At 42.3% G+C, this 15734-nt stretch overlaps 1 protein-coding gene across 2 annotated transcripts in view; it reads left to right on the top strand.

The window, feature by feature from the left end:
• Positions 1-15734, top strand: part of LOC311134700 (calcium-dependent secretion activator 2-like) — a 239946-nt gene that overhangs the window by 111506 nt on the left and 112706 nt on the right. The gene's annotated exons all lie outside the window — the stretch shown is intronic.

The raw sequence follows: 15734 nt of genomic DNA, 5'->3' as shown, positions 1-15734 counted from the left end.
TATATTTTGATGATAGTGGATGTATGACCTGGCGCAGTGGTCTAAGGCACTGCATCGCAGTGCTAGCTGTGCCACTAGAGATCCTGGTTCGAATCCAGGCTCTGTCATAGCCGGCCGTGACCGGGAGACCCATGGGGCGGCGCACAATTGGCCAAGCGTTGTCCAGGGTAGGGGAGGGAATGGCCGGCAGGGATGTAGCTAATTTGGTAGAGCATGGCGTTTGCATCGCGAGGGTTGTGGGTTTGATTCCCACGGGGGGCCAGTATGAAAAATAAAGAAATAATGTATGCATTCACTAACTGTAAGTCGCTCTGGATAAGAGCGTCTGCTAAATGACTAAAATGTAAATGTAAAATGTATTTCATGTTGGGCTTCCTTCACTCCAGCAGCGGGCAGCCCAGCACCCAATGACATTCATGCCATCAGTCAAATCAGTGGAGTAGCAAGACTGGCTAGAAGAATGTCTAGGGATACACAATCTAAGCCTAATTGACCCAATCCTACTACTTTTGAGTCTTCAGTTCATGCACCGTGGACTGCAAAGTAACAAGTTGACCTTTTCCCTTTGCATTGCCAACATTTCTCCCGTGTAATGCAGCGGTCTAAGGCACTGCATCTCAGTGCTAGAGGCGTCATTACAGACCCTGGTTCGATTCCAGGCTGTATCACAATCCGGCCATGATTGGGAGTCCCATAGGGCGGCGTACAATTGGCCCAGCGTCGTTCGGGTTTGGCCAGGGTAGGCCGTCATTGTAAATAAGAATTTGTTCTTAACTGACTTTCCTGGTTAAATAAATAAAATAATATATAAAAAAAATTGCTTCTGAAAAGATAGAAAACCAACAGACTTCTGAAATGATCCATGTACTTTGGTGGATAATGGCACTCCACTGTCAGTGCAAAGTAGAGGTCTTCACAGATCCACCTGTACCCGAATACCCAATCCGGGACCCGAGTGGGTCTGGATCCAGAATTCAAAATAATATCACAGGTCTGGGTCGGATCTGATATGATTGTCACAGGTCTCGGATATGTGTAATTATAACTGACTTGTCCAGAAGGACCCTACAGATCCGAACGCGACTGCTGCAGTAAAGAGAGAGAGAGAAATTGTATCATTTATGCTGCTGCTCTTTGCTTTTCATGAGAGTGGAGCGTGTAGCTTGTTGTTGTTGTTGGCCAATCGTAAGTTATCAAATCGGCAATAGTCTACAGTCATAAAGCATCCATGTGTGGCAAAAGTTAGGAGATATCTAATCAAAGGAAGGTGGAATTAAAATGATTAAATTAAAAGTTAAAGGAGAAGGATAGGCTACAACGACCAAAAGCATACAGATAGGCTGCTACTTAATATTCTTAATGGAGTTGTTTTTATTTGTAACTGTAGGATGAGAAAGTGCATGCACTGCAGCCTCAATTAGCCTAGCTAGCTAACGTTTCTAGCCCAATGACCACTCAAAACCTGCCCAAAAGGCCTGAAAACAAGCCCAATTTTGTTTTCCCCACAGCAAGAGAGGAGTTGCCAATAAACCCTTTTTCCATAACGTTATCGAGACAATTAAGAAGGAATATCATAGTAATTTGTAACGACGTTAGAAGCAAAATTTGGGTTTCCTCAAAATAATAATTATTGCAAGCTATGACATAATAAAGGAATTTCAATATGCCAAGAGAAAATATATTTTGCCCTTATTGAACTCACCAGATCATTTTCCATCAAGGGATGCTGATTTAAGTCGTTTGACTGCTATGATTAAGCAATAAGGCACAAGGGGGTATGGTATATGGCCAATATACCACGGCTAAGGGCTGTTCTTAAGCACGACGCAACGCGGATTGCCTGGATACATTTACATTTACGTCATTTAGCAGACACTCTTATCCAGAGCAATTAGGGTTAAGTGCCTTGCTTAAGGGCACATCGACAGATTTTTCACCTAGTCGGCTCGGGGATTAGAACCAGCGACCTTTCGGTTACTGGCACAACGCTCTTACCCACTAAGCTACCTGCCGCCCTACATACAGCCGTTAGCCGTGGTATATTGGCCATATACCACAAACCCTGGGGTGCCTTATTGCTATTATAAAATCGTTACCAACGTAATTAGAACAGTAAAAAGTAATGTTCTGTCATACCCGTGGGGTATACGGTCTGATATGCCACGGCTTTCAGCCAATCAGCAGTCAGGGCTCGAACCAGGTTTATAATTGTAAATAAATCCCCTTTGCCTATGTGCATAACTATAGATAAATCTGACAGGAGAGTTTGAGTGATGAAATCTCTGAGCAAGAAACACTTGGATGAACATAAAAAAAGCTATTTTATGGCAATTGTGCTGTTATTATGTGCCAGATGTTAAGACTACAAACCGTTATAAATGGCCCATTTGCTCGATTGACTTGTCATTTCAATAAACATAGGCTACAGACTAAAATCTGGGTTTATGATTCTAATTACATTTTGCCATAGTTTGCTTGGATAAAGGCAGGTAGCCTATAGCCCGTGATAGGCCTACATCTAATTTAATATAGTCTACAGTAGCCTAGACAAGATGTAGGCAAGATGTAAACTGAACGATTTAGCAGCTTGCTCAGTTCAAATGAACATACTAATTTATTCAACATGAATAGCGAGGCGATTTTGCAATAAGAAGTGCTTGTGTTTTCCAATAGCCTGCTGGAATAGGCTACTGAGGATATGGTCATAATTTAAATCACTGAATTAAATATTAATAATATGTAAATGGGTGAATATGCTTGTCAACAACAGCCAGTGTTTATGTTTTAGAATTTGTTTTACCTGTAGCCTAATCTGACTACTGTTACTGTCAATCTAATGCGTTCATAGTAACACAAGGCTACAACAACAATAAACTGAAGTTATAGGCTATTTATCAAATTGGTTTGCAAGCTCCAGGTAGGCTACACAAGTGGCACAAATTGATTTGCAATGACTCAAGTGATATAGTCATTTCAACATATGTATTGTATCAAATGGTTGCCTACAATGGCATATACATTAATAGGCTACTTGATTGCCAACAGAGGCAAATGTATAATTCATTTAGCCTAATGTCAGTTTCATTGAAGACTTTTCCCCATAAAAAGTACTACACGAGGGAGTTCCATAACTTCCATTTCAAATTTCCACTCGGGCAGCCCCCGAGACCCAAGATCTGAGCATGCATAAAGCGCTTCGCTTGATACCGTTTTCTTTAAGCAGTCAACATTAGAATGCAGTTTAAACCACATCCGAGCGGATTTATGTAATGCGCTCCAGTGCGCCAACGTCGTTTTCCAGTGCTTTGTCTGCATTATTTATTAATGTGAATCAGTTCTAGCGTATTAATATGTTTTATGGAAACAGGTTTGGAAATAACTATCTCCATAATGACAATCTAAATAGCCTACCTACAACTGGTAAAAAGCTGTCACAACTTGCGCGCGTGCTGCTCTCTCTCCTCTCGCTCACGTGACTCAGTCAATCGCTGAAGTGCGCTCTCAACACACACACACTCACTCCTCCCCACCACTCACTCAATCAGCAACAGCCTGCCTCACTGGCTGACAGTCAGCAACAGATCACAGTGAAATATATATATTTTTTAAGAGAAATGCTTTAGCGGCCACGGTGCAACTTAGAAATAGCCCAAAAACCCACAACCAATACATTTTCACCCGCGACATTGTTTTCAAAGTAGCCCAATTTGCCACGAAACCGCAAACATGGCAACACTGCTCCTGTGTCACTCGATCACCCTACGGCCCCTCCCCCACCGACTAGAGCCGCACCACTCTCTCCCTCCTGTCGGCTTTATCAGCTTCCGTTAATTATGTAGCTTAAAACATGTATTTTCTTCTGCTTCCCTCACTCGGATCGGATCAAACCGTGTCTGGATCCACCCAGGTCTATACGGAACGGTCTAGTTGTCCTCGGATCGGATCATTTATGCATATTAGTTCAGGTGATAAAGCCCCAGGTCCAACTTTTTGGAGGCATGAAGACCTCTGGTGCAATTCCCCTGGGAGGATTGGCTGAGGTCTGCAACAGTGGCCCCTCCTCCCTGATGGGCAGCATTGTGAGGTCACCTCATAACTATGGCTCTGCTAATTAATGAAGAGAACCAGGGTGCTGAGTGAAGTGTCTGTGTGTTCACGTTTGCGCATGCACACTTGTGCAAGTGTGTGTATGTGTCAGTCTGTCTGGATGGTAAGTGGCTCCCCCTAATTGGCGAGTGCCTCTTCAAAAGTTCAATACCATTTCAGCTGAGCCTTGGAGTGCCAAGGAGGACACCAGGGCACACACACACACACACACACACACACACACACACACACACACACACACACACACACACACACTAGGCACACACACACACTAGGCACACACATAAACACACTAGGCACACCTGAGGACTGTCCATTCTAGGAAAGAAGAAAGAAAGCGAGCAAAGGGGGAAAAGGGAGAGAGAGACCAAGAGGAGGGGCAGATAGAGAGACAGACTGACAAACATACAGAGAGATGGAGAGGTTGGATTTTCAGGTTGAGTGCTTCACCATTAAAAGCAGCCATCTGTTGATGGGAGCCGAAGAGGCAGAGAAGAGAAGAGAAGATGGAACTCTGTCTCTGCTCTCCCAAAGACTGCAATCTGCCACCACCTCCAACCTACCAGAAAAAGGGGAGAAGGGGGAAGTGCGAGGGAGTGAGTTAAAGAGAGGGGGAGAGAGAGAAGAGGCACGGGGGGGTTCTGTCTGTTCTCCCAAAGACTGAAAGACTGCAATCTGACACCAACATCAGAGAGAGAGAGAGTTGGCCACACCCCAAAGGAATCAGAATTGGAATATAATTGGAATTGAAGGAAGTATAATTTAATTCAAGCAATTCAAAGCCATTCAACCGAGACATGAAACATGAAAGTCTCATTCATTTGAAAAATCGGACACTTATTAATGCTAAGAATACTACACACACCATTTCAAATATTTGTTTGAGTATAACTCAAAGATGTCAAACAGTATTTTTCATTGTCAAAATACATTTATTTGTTTCTTATATTTAAAACATTGAGGGAATTATGAATTATTATAGACAACCCACATTTCCTTACAATATTTAGAGACCACTGTAATTATTTAAAGTAGTTTTAGGGAAAGATCGAAATGTTGTGGGGGGAGGGGCTGGTCCAACTAAAGGTGTCATTTTTTAAAAATGCACCCCCCTCCCCAACGTTAAACATATTTTCACATGACCTTCCCCTTGTACTGTAAAATAAATGGAACATCCTCCCCCCTCATAGAATTAACTCAGATAATGTTTACGACAACAAATAACAATAACTGTAGCAACCCTGTGATTATAAACGTGGATATCGACTTTGCCACTTCAGCATGCTTTTGTGGCACAGTCGATGCCACGCAGGGCTACGGGCCAGAAGGTTGAGAGTTCACAGACCACCACGGACGAGCTCAGTCGCCCTGCCCGTTTCATTACACTACAATCAGAGCCGGCTGCAGACAATGATCAGCTAAGTGGAAATCAGATTTCCAACATTTTGATGCCATAATTATAATTATTTAAAATATATGCAACGAATTTTCCACCAACAGGTTTCTGTGCCAATGCACCACAAAACCAATAAAAAAGCATACTGACTTCGGGCACTTCAATATCATGGTTTGCGTTTTCAACACCACAATAAAGTCAGGGACTTGTCCATTGTGGTCCCTATTGTTTTACATAAATACATATACAATGACATAGATACAGACACATTCCGGAGATAGAGGCGAAAAAATGCTCAACCTCCAGATGAGTATGGGGGGGGAGTTTAAGTACAATTCTTCCAAGCTTGTTTGGCTGGAGGAAGAAGTCTTTACGATGTCTATAGCTAGGTTTCCATCCAATTGGCGACAGATTTTCATGTGAATATTCTGAGATTTTCATAAAAACAATATGCCATTTCAGAGTTTCCTTTAGTAAAGTTTGGGGCCGGACAACATGACAGGGAAGATTTTAATTTACCAGACATTTGAGAAATTTCACGGACATCCATATGCATTCAAATCCAACATGGCGCAGCCAGCGCCATCAATAAACGAGGGATGTTGGCCAAATGAGCCACATTTTACGTGTCCTTAAAAACAGCCTATAACAAACATTTTTTTTTGGGGGGGGGGGGCTACTTTAATAAAAAAATAATTGTTGACCGCACGGTTCAGCTGTCAGAGATTTGAGCACTGAATGTATCAGGGAGTTGCATGCATAGGCCTATAGGCTTAGGTGTCCACTGTATGTAATGTGGACACCTGCTCATCGAACATCTCATTCCAAAATCATGGGCATTAATATGGAGTAGGCCCCCCCTTTGCTGCTATAACAGCCTCCACTCTTTTGGGAAGGCTTTCCACTAGATTTTGGAACATTGCTACGGGGAGTTGCTTCCATTCAGCCACAAGAGCATTAGTGAGGTTGGCAATTAGGCCTGGCTCGCAGTCTGCATTCCAATTAATCCCAAAGGTGTTTGATGGGGTTGAGGTCAGGGCTCTGTGCAGGGCAGTCAAGTTCTTCCACACTGATTTCGACAAACCATTTCTGTATGGACCTCGCTTTGTGCACGTGGGCATTGTTATGCTGAATCAGGAAAGGGCCTTCTCCAAACAGTTGCCACAAAGTTGTAGCACAGAATCGTCTAGAATGTTATTGTATGCTGTAGCGTTAAGATTTCCCTTTACAGCTGGCACTATGCATTGGGGCAGGTAGAGTTTTCCTGGCATCCACCAAACCCAAATTCGTCCGTCAGACTGCCGGATAGTGAAGCGTGATTCATCACTCCAGAAAACGCGTTTCCACTGCTCCAGAGTCCAATGGTGGCGAGCTTTACATCACTCCAGCTGACTCTTGGCTCCTGTCCTGACGTTGCTTCTAGAGGCAGTTTGGAACTCGTTAGTGAGTGTTGGCACCGAGGATAGATTATTTTTACGCACTACGTGCTTCAGCAGTCGGCGGTCCTGTTCTGTGAGCTTGTGTGGCCTACCACGTTGTTGCTCCAGGATGTTTCCACTTCACAGTAACAGCACTTACAGTTGAACGGTGCAGCTCTAGCAGGGCAAAAATTTGACGAACTGACTTGTTGAAAAGGTGGCATCTATAACTGAGCTCTTCAGTATGGCCATTCTACTTCCAATGTTAGCTATGGAGATTGCATTGATATTTGCTCGGTTTTACACAACTGTCAGCAACGGTGTGGCTGAAATAGCCAAATCCACTAATTTGGTGTGTCCACATACTTCTGTGTGTATATATTTATTTGTATACAGTGGGGAGAACAAGTATTTTATACACTGCTGATTTTGCAGGTTTTCCTACGTACAAAGCATGTAGAGTTCTATAATTTTTATCATAGGTACACTTCAACTGCGAGAGACGGAATCTAAAACAAAAATCCAGAAAATCACATTGTATGATTTTTAAGTAATTAATTTGCATTTTATTGCATGACATAAGTATTTGATACATCAGAAAAGCAGAACTTAATATTTGGTACAGAAACCTTTGTTTGCAATTACAGAGATCATACATTTCCTGTAGGTCTTGAACAGGTTTGCACACACTGCAGCAGGGATTTTGGCCCACTCCTCCATACAGACCTTCTCCAGATCCTTCAGGTTTCGGGGCTGTCGCTGGGCAATACGGACTTTCAGCTCCCTCCAAAGATGTTCTATTGGGTTCAAGTCTGGAGACTGGCTAGGCCACTCCAGGATCTTGAGATGCTTGTTACGGAGCCACTCCTTAGTTGCCCTGGCTGTGTGTTTCGGGTTGTTGTCATTCTACCTCTGCGGAAGCATAGATCCCGCTCAGCCCAGTCAAAACTGTTCGCTGCCCTGGCACCCCAATGGTGGAACAAGCTCCCTCACGATGCCAGGACAGCAGAGTCACTCACCACCTTCCGGAGACATTTGAAACCCCGCCTCTTTAAGGAATACCTGGTATAGGATAAAGTAATCCTTCTACCCCCCCCCCCCCCGCCCCTTACTCCAACCCACCCCCCCCCCCCCAAAAAAATAAATAAATAAATAAATAAATAAAATAAAAAAAATAAAAAGGACAAAATAATAAATATCAACCAAAAAATAAATAATAATAATGGTAAAGTGGTTATCCCACTGGCTATAAGGTGAATGCACCTATTTGTAAGTCGCTCTGGATAAGAGCGTCTGCTAAATGACGTAAATGTAAATGTAAATGCTGGAAGACCCAGCCACGACCCATCTTCAATGCTCTTACTGAGGGAAGGAGGTTGTTGGCCAAGATCTCGCGATACATGGCCCCATCCATCCTCCCCTCAATACGGTGCAGTCGTCCTGTACCCTTTGCAGAAAAGCATCCCCAAAGAATGATGTTTCCACCTCCATGCTTTACGGTTGGGATGGTGTTCTTGGGGTTGTACTCATCCTTCTTCTTCCTCCAAACACGGCGAGTGGAGTTTAGACCAAAAAGCTATATTTTTGTCTCATCAGACCACATGACCTTCTCCCATTCCTCCTCTGGATCATCCAGATGATCATTGGTAAACTTCAGACGGGCCTGGACATGCGCTGGCTTGAGCAGGGGGACCTTGCGTGCGCTGCAGGATTTTAATCCATAACGGCATAGTGTGTTACTAATGGTTTTCTTTGAGACTGTGGTCCCAGCTCTCTTCAGGTCATTGACCAGGTCCTGCCGTGTAGTTCTGGGCTGATCCCTCACCTTCCTCATGATCATTGATGCCCCACAAGGTGAGATCTTGCATGGAGCCCCAGACCGAGGGTGATTGACCGTCATCTTGAACTTCTTCCATTTTCTAATAATTGCGCCAACAGTTGTTGCCTTCTTACCAAGCTGCTTGCCTATTGTCCTGTAGCCCATCCCAGCCTTGTGCAGGTCTACAATTGTATCCCTGATGTCCTTACACAGCTCTCTGGTCTTGGCCATTGTGGAGAGGTTGGAGTCTGTTTGATTGAGTGTGTGGACAGGTGTATTTTATACAGGTAACGAGTTCAAACAGGTGCAGTTAATACAGGTAATGAGTGGAGAACAGGAGGGCTTCTTAAAGAAAAATTAACAGGTCTGTGAGAGCCGGAATTCTTACTGGTTGGTGATCAAATACTTATGTCATGCAATAAAATGCAAATTAATTACTTAAAAATCATACAATGTGATTTTCTGGATTTTTGTGTCCTATGATAAAAATTACTGACCTCTACATGCTTTGTAAGTAGGAAAACATGCAAAATCGGCAGTGTATCAAATACTTGTTCTCCCCACTGTGTATATATATATATATATATATATATATATATATATATATATATATATATATATATATATATATATATATATATATATATATATACAGTGAGGGGGAAAAAGTATTTGATCCCCTGCTGATTTTGTATGTTTGCCCACTGACAAAGAAATGATCAGTCTATAATTTTAATGGTAGGTTTATTTGAACAGTCAGAGACAGAATAGCAACTAAAAAATCCAGAAAAACGCATGTCAAAAATGTTATAAATTGATTTGCATTTTAATGAGGGAAATAAGTATTTGACCCCCTCTCAATCAGAAATATTTCTGGCTCCCAGGTGTCTTTTATACAGGTAACGAGCTGAGATTAGGAGCACACTCTTAAAGGTAGTGCTCCTAATCTCAGTTTGTTACCTGTATAAAAGACACCTGTCCACAGAAGCAATCAATCAATCAGATTCCAAACTCTCCACCATGGCCAAGACCAAAGAGCTCTCCAAGGATGTCAGGGACAAGATTGTAGACCTACACAAGGCTGGAATGGGCTACAAGACCATCGCCAAGCAGCTTGCTGAGAAGGTGACAACAGTTGGTGCGATTATTCGCAAATGGAAGAAACACAAAATAACTGTCAATCTCCCTCGGCCTGGGGCTCCATGCAAGATCTCACCTCGTGGAGTTGCAATGATCATGAGAACGGTGAGGAATCAGCCCAGAACTACACGGGAGGATCTTGTCAATGATCTCAAGGCAGTTGGGACCATAGTCACCAAAAAAACAATTGGTAACACACTACGCCGTGAAGGAGTGAAATCCTGCAGCGCCTGCAAGGTCCCCCTGCTCAAGAAAGCACATATACAGGCCCATCTGAAGTTTGCCAATGAACATCTGAATGATTCAGAGGAGAACTGGGTAAAACTGTTGTGGTCAGATGAGACCAAAATGGAGCTCTTTGGCATCAACTCAACTCGCCGTGTTTGGAGGAGGAGGAATGCTGCCTATGACCGCAAGAACACCATCCCAACTGTCAAACATGGAGGTGAAAACATTATGCTTTGGGGGTGTTTTTCTGCTAAGGGGACAGGACAACTTCACCGTATCAAAGGGACGATGGACGGGGCCATGTACCATCAAATCTTGGGTTAGAACCTCCTTCCCTCAACCAGGGCATTGAAAATGGGTCGTGGATGGGTATTCCTGCATGACAATGACCCAAAACACACGGCCAAGGCAACAAAGGAGTGGCTCAAGAAGAAGCACATAAAGGTCCTGGAGTGGCCTAGCCAGTCTCCAGACGTTAATCCCATAGAAAATCTGTGGAGGGAGCTGAAGGTTTGAGTTGCCAAACGTCAGCCTCGAAACCTTAATGACTTGGAGAAGATCTGCAAAGAGGAGTGGGACAAAATCCCTCCTGAGATGTGTGCAAACCTGGTGGCCAACTACAAGAAACTTCTGACCTCTGTGATTGCCAACAAGGGTTTTGCCACCAATTACTAAGTCATGTTTTGCAGAGGGGTCAAATACTTATTTCCCTCATTAAAATGCAAATACATTTATAACATTTTTGACATGCCTTTTTCTGGATTTTTTTGTTGTTATTCTGTCTCTCACTGTTCAAATAAACCTACCATTAAAATTATAGACTGGTCATGTCTTTGTCAGTGGGCAAACGTACAAAATCAGCAGGGGATCAAATACTTTTTTCCCTCACTGTGGGGAGAACAAGTATTTGATACACTGCTGATTTTGCAGGTATTCCTGCCGTGAAGAGGTCTGTAATTTTTTATCATAGGTACACTTCAACTGTGAGAGACAGAATCTAAAACAAAAATCCAGAAAATCACATTGTATGATTTTTAAGTAATTAATTTGCATTTTATTGCATGACATAAGTATTTGATCACCTACCAACCAGTAAGAATTCCGGCTCTCACAGACCTGTTAGTTTTTCTTTAAGAAGCCCTCCTGTTCTCCACTCATTACCTGTATTAACTGCACCTGTTTGAACTCGTTACCTGTATAAAAGACACCTGTCCACACACTCAATCAAACAGACTCCAACCTCTCCACAATGGCCAAGACCAGAGAGCTGTGTAAGGACATCAGGGATAACATTGTAGACCTGCACAAGGCTGGGATGGGCTACAGGACAATAGGCAAGCAGCTTGGTGAGAAGGCAACAACTGTTGGCGCAATTATTAGAAAATGGAAGAAGTTCAAGATGACGGTCAATCACCCTCGGTCTGGGGCGCCATGCAAGATCTCACCTCGTGGGGCATCAATGATCATGAGGAAGGTGAGGGATCAGCCCAGAACTACACGGCAGGACCTGGTCAATGACCTGAAGAGAGCTGGGACCACAGTCTCAAAGAAAACCATTAGTAACACACTACGCCGTCATGGATTAAAATCCTGCAGCACACGCAAGGTCCCCCTGCTCAAGCCAGCGCATGTCCAGGCCCGTCTGAAGTTTACCAATGACCATCTGGATGATCCAGAGGAGGAATGGGAGAAGGTCATGTGGTCTGATGAGACAAAAATAGAGCTTTTTGGTCTAAACTCCACTCGCCGTGTTTGGAGGAAGAAGAAGGATGAGTACAACCCCAAGAACACCATCCCAACCGTGAAGCATGGAGGTGGAAACATCATTCTTTGGGGATGCTTTTCTGCAAAGGGTACAGGACGACTGCACCGTATTGAGGGGAGGATGGATGGGGCCATGTATTGCGAGATCTTGGCCAACAACCTCCTTCCCTCAGTAAGAGCATTGAAGATGGGTCGTGGCTGGGTCTTCCAGCATGACAACGACCCGAAACACACAGCCAGGGCAACTAAGGAGTGGCTCTGTAAGAAGCATCTCAAGGTCCTGGAGTGGCCTAGCCAGTCTCCAGAACTGAACCCAATAGAAAATATTTGGAGGGAGCTGAAAGTCCGTATTGCCCAGCAACAGCCCCGAAACCTGAAAGATCTGGAGAAGGTCTGTATGGAGGAGTGGGTTATAATCCCTGTTGCAGTGTGTGCAAACCTGGTCAAGACCTACGGGAAACGTATGATCTCTGTAATTGTAAACAAAGGTTTCTGTACCAAATATTAAGTTCTGCTTTTCTGATGTATCAAATACTTATGTCATGCAATAAAATGCAAATTAATTACTTAAAAATCATACAATGTGATTTTCTGGATTTTTGTTTTAGATTCTGTCTCTCACAGGTGAAGTGTACCTATGATACATTAATTAATTACAGACCTCTACATGCTTTGTAAGTAGGAATACCTGCAATATATATATATATATATATATATATATATATATATATATATATATATATATATATAATGCCTATATAATGCCTATATAAAGGAAGAGAAGCTTAGGCTTAACCCCCGAGATATAGAGATATGCCGGTGGCATGCTACGACACCGACATGTATTTCATTATACAGATATAGATGTACAGAAGGAGGGTAATTCATAGATTTTTGATCTGAATATTTTGTATAAAAATAAGCATTATATTGTTAGATTATAAGAGTAACTCTGGTAGGCCTGAAACAGTCTTCCTCACCTCAAGTTCAACAGTCAGAGTCAGTTGGAGCACCGGGGCGCACTGCCTTCATATCATAGGCCTGCAGTAGCTAATGCTAAATGATAGCCACACCATACCAATCCTTCACAAACGTTTCTAAACTTTATTAGGGTAATATCAAAAGTAAGTCAAGAAATTGTTTATAGGGACAATACGAGCAGAAGAGCAAATGTAAACCAGTGAAAAAACAGCTTGACAACCCTCCCCTATTTTGGACCACCCCTCCCCCCAGTAAATTTCGATCTGTTCCATAGGAGATTACGTTTTTAAAATGTAATGTTTCAACCAGATGCTACATGGCATTGGTAACCATACATGATATCATCATAAACATTTGTATAGTGATGTGTAGAATAAATAAGCCATTTCAATTTAATGTAATTTAATTCTACTTTCTTTAATTCAAATTCAATTCAAATTATGCTTCCTGTGGGGTGTGACCAATGCAATTGAAATTCAAGAATTCAATTGGAATTAAAGATCACAACCCTGATATACAGTACATACATACACAGAGGAGCGCTTTCATGCTCGCTCTGTCTCCTCTCTCTTTCTCTCTACTCTTCACTTAAAACAAAGTTGCTATTTATAGTCAATCAGTACATTTTCTCTCCCTCCCTCCGTGTCTGCCTTCCTCCCCATCTGTCTCCCTCCCAGCTCACCTTTCTCTATATCCCTCTCTCTTCATCCTCTCTCACACTCAATTCACCAAGTCGGAAAGAGTTAAGGACTCTTGCTCTCCTCTTCTCCCACCCCTCCCTTTTCTCAGTCCCCTACATTCAGATGCCCCCATCTCCTTTTATCTGCCTCTCTCTCTCTCTCTCTCTCTCTCTCTCTCTCTCTCTCTCTCTCTCTCTCTCTCTCTCTCTCTCTCTCTCTCTCTCTCTCTCTCTCTCTCTCTCTCTCTCTCTCTCTCTCTCTCTCTCAATTTCAATTTGGTAAAAAAAAAAAAAATGATGTTTACAATATTAACATAATTAAAATAATAATAATTCATATTGTCAACGGGACAATCAGTAACAACAATAATCAAGGGTAAAAATAACCATGCAATGGACAATAACAATGGCATAGAGGACATGTGCAGGTTGGCTGGTCTGTCAGACACTGTCCCTCATTTTATGGCAGGCAGCAATGTAGTGCGCTGCCAACCCACAGTTCTCTGCATCTTCCCCTAACAGGACAGGTAGCCTATTCTCATCAGAGAGGTCTTTCAATAAGGGTTTCAAATTTGGGGAAATGACACTCTCTAATTGTTTTATATTTTTAACATTTTGTCTGGAAATGCAACTCTGTCTCGGGTTCTGCTGTGGTGCAATGGTTGCACAGCCTTTCCTCTACAGGTAGCCAGGTTTTCCTGTGTCTAACCTTCTCAATGGCAAGGCTGTGCTCACTGAGCCTGTACTTTGTCAAGGTTTTTCTAAGGTTTTGATCAGTAACCATGGTCAAATAGTTTGCCATGGTGTACTGTCGATTTAGGGCCAGATAGCACTGCATTTTGCTTTGTGCTTGTGTTTGCCAATAGGTAATGTAGTTTTGTTTTGACTGTGTTATAATTTAGTTTATTCTGATTAATTGGATGTTCTGGTCCTGAGGCTTCAGTGTGTTAGTAAAACAGGTTTGTGAACTTAGCCCCAGGACCAGCTGGATGAGGGGACTCTTTTTTCCCCCTCAGCTCTTGGCATTCCAGGGCTTGGTAATGATACGAGAGGGGGTCAATGTATTTTAGATGTTTCCAAAACTTAATTGCTCTTTTTTGAGTTTTGATTATTAGTGGATTTTGGCATAATTCTGCCCTGCATGCATTGTTTGTAGTTTTCCTCTGACATGTAGGAGAATCTTACAGAATCTCTCTCTCTCTCTCTATCTCTACTGGTGTTAAGAGCCTTCTGAAGGGGGCCGAGGGGCCACCCAGGCTCCTATTACAATCATGACTGGAAGACAATGGAGTCAGGACAGACATCACCAGGGTGTATGTGGGTGTGTGTATGAACCTATTTTAGGCTAAGAGGTTTGTGTTGGTTTACAAACTGTAAAAATTGACATTGAGAAAGCTTGAGAAAGTAAAATGTGCATAGTACTTCGCAACAACTAGGTGCAGTTCTAACAAATGTCCACACAGGTGCATTGTTACTCCAATACTTGAAGTAGCAGCAGGGTTGATGTTGCAGCCTATTTCTTTAGTTATTGTCCAGTTTTTGTTTTTATCAATACCTATTTACTTATGTATTTATCTAAATAAAGCGTAGGCTAGTAAATGTTCAAACAATTCATATACTATCTTTAACATTTTACACAATTAGGAAGATTGGTAGATAGTAATTATTAGGACAAATCTGAAAAATGCTTGATTTCCAGAAGAATTGTATTGAATCGAATTTTCCCTCTCACTTTAATTTATTTTCTTTTTTTAAATCTAGAGATCTCTGACCATTCTTGATAGGGTTATAGGGCAGCATTTTCTATCTAGTTGCCTTGTTATCCCTTTTGATTATAACCTTTTTTTAATGTAAACTTAAACCACTTTTGAAAATGTCATTTTTGAAGATATTCTGTTTATCACTTATTCTGTTTTATTTGGTTCACCCTAGCCCTAGCAATCTCAATCAATGGCTCTGGTTTGCCCTGGTAAGCACTTGCTTTTCTCAGACAAGTGACAGTTTAATCTACTGTGGCTGCTCTCTCTTTGTAGAGTTAATTTGATTAATTAAAGAATAGCCTACTTTTTAAAGTATGCCTAAGCGTTGCTTGAATCTATGAGACTGCTGTTCTAATTTTGAATAGACTAGGCCTACTAATGAAAACATAAACACGTATACTTGGCTTTAGGAAGTGCATGAGCAGCATGCATTGTATCAAGG

This window comes from Coregonus lavaretus, assembly GCF_964263955.1.
Source record: "Coregonus lavaretus genome assembly, chromosome: 9".
Lineage (NCBI taxonomy): Eukaryota > Metazoa > Chordata > Actinopteri > Salmoniformes > Salmonidae > Coregonus > Coregonus lavaretus.
This window is presented reverse-complemented; position numbering and strand designations above follow the sequence as displayed.